Raw genomic sequence first — 2,052 nt, forward strand, 5'->3', positions numbered from 1 at the left:
GCTCCAACTTCTACTGAATTACTAGAACCTCCAGCTGCAGAATCTACTTTCATGCTTAGATTGTCCATTTTCCTTGTCAAAGCATCAAACTTAGCATTAATCATATTTATAGCATCAAGCTTGAACATACCAGCTGGTTTCTTAATCTCATTCCTCTCATAACTCCATTGGTAGTTGTTATAAGTAATTTCATCAAGAGCAGAAAAAGCTTCATCTTCAGATTTCTCCATAAGATCACCTCCAGAAGATGCATTAATTGTACTTCTAATAGCGGGTGAAACTCCATTGTAAAAGTGTTGAACAAGCATCCACTTAGGAATCCCATGATGTGGACATCTCCTTTGCAAATCCTTGTACCTCTCCCATGCTTCATATAAGCTCTCATCATCTTTAGGTTTAAAAGAAGTCAACTCATTTCTTAGCTTAGCTGTCTTGCTTGGTGGAAAATATTAAGCTAAAAATGCTTAAGAAAGTTCATCCCATATTATGATAGAACCCGGTGGCCAAGAATGTAACCACTCTCTAGCTCGGTTCTTCAAAGAAAAAGGAAATAATCTGAGTCAAATTGCATCATCAGAAACTCCATTTATCTTTAACATATCATTGATCTCAAGAAAGTGTGCTAGATGCACATGTGGACTTTCACTTGGACTCCCCCCAAATTGTGATTGTTGTACCATCTGATAGAGTGCAGGCTTCAGTTCAAAATTATTAGCTTCTACTCTTGGTCTTGTGATACTTGGCATGAAATCCCCAATGTTAGAATAGGCATGATCCTTCACAGAGCAGTTGTTATTGTTGTTGGCCATTTCTTCTTGTAATTGCTCTTGCTCTTATGCTCTTTCTTGTTGTTGTTGAGCTTTAAATTCAGCTTTTCTCCTTTTAGATTCTGCTCTTAAAGTTGTTGCTATCTTTTCTATTTCTAGATCAAAGAATAAATTGATTTCTTCACTTTTTGTCCTTCTAATAAAATAAAGCACCTGAAAAACAAAATAAACAAATTCTCAAAGTAAAATGGTAAAAAGAAAATAAAATAAAATGCCCAAATTAACCAAACAAACAATCGTTCAATATCAAACAAAAATCAAATCCCCGAAAAAGGCGCCAAAAACTAGATGGGCGTATCTGCAAGTATACGGGTCGTCTCAAGTAATAGAGTGATGAGTCAAGTATCGTTCCCACGAGGATTTGCCGTTTGAGTACCAAACTATGAATGAAGCGATTATTTGGGCTAATGATTGATGAATAAATGGTAAATATAAATGAGCAAGGTAAATTGATTAATCTAATTGGAATGGGTAAAGAGCAAACAAATAAATTCTAAATCTAGTTTGCAATTAAACTAAATGAATAATGGGTAATTTAAATCAAAGTCTAATTATGTTAAAAGTAATTCCAGAGTTGGGGGTTTATGCATAAATTAATTGGGATTTATCTTGGGCATTCCAATTTTAAGGGAAAAATAGAGTTTGAAGGAAATTGATTCTAAATTCCTTTGATATCTTTTTCAAGCAAACCAAAGTGTGTTCTAAAATAACTAAACCTACTTTCGTATGTTATTTGATTACTTTAAAACCCATTAAGTTTTGTAACCAATAATTAATTCCTCTTAAAATCCTAGTTTATTTCTAAATCTAGGTGATTTTAAGTTCCAATCCTTGATTATCTATCAATGACTTTCACCTTTCGGTCCTTCAATCAAAGATTAACACAATACCCAATGGGTACCAACATTAGGTAAGTAAATCAAGCACACAAGGAAGGAACCAAAACTTGTATTTATGTAAAATAAGGAAATATCCAGTCCAACTCCACAAATTAATCTAAAACATATTTCCCAACTCTGAAATCTAAAGAGTTTACTCACTCATAATGGTATTTACAAGAAAGATTGATGGAAAAGTAAAGAAAAACATGATAAGAGGACTAAAATAGAAAAACCCAGGTAGAATAACCCAAAACTCTAGTTTCTGGAGCTCCAAAAGATGATTGCAGCAGCTCCTCTCCAGAAAAAGTGGCGTTCTTCTCCTCTCTCTATTTATATTTTTTTCC

At 33.7% G+C, this 2,052-nt stretch overlaps 1 non-coding gene across 1 annotated transcript; it reads left to right on the forward strand.

The window, feature by feature from the left end:
* Window positions 1-318: 318 nt before the first annotated feature.
* On the forward strand, window positions 319-425 carry LOC131182643 (small nucleolar RNA R71). The gene has a single exon (XR_009150905.1). It is a non-coding gene; the product is annotated as a small nucleolar RNA R71 (small nucleolar RNA).
* The last annotated feature ends 1,627 nt before the right edge of the window (window positions 426-2,052 follow it).

The sequence above is a fragment of the Hevea brasiliensis genome, chromosome 8 (assembly GCF_030052815.1).
Source record: "Hevea brasiliensis isolate MT/VB/25A 57/8 chromosome 8, ASM3005281v1, whole genome shotgun sequence".
Lineage (NCBI taxonomy): Eukaryota > Viridiplantae > Streptophyta > Magnoliopsida > Malpighiales > Euphorbiaceae > Hevea > Hevea brasiliensis.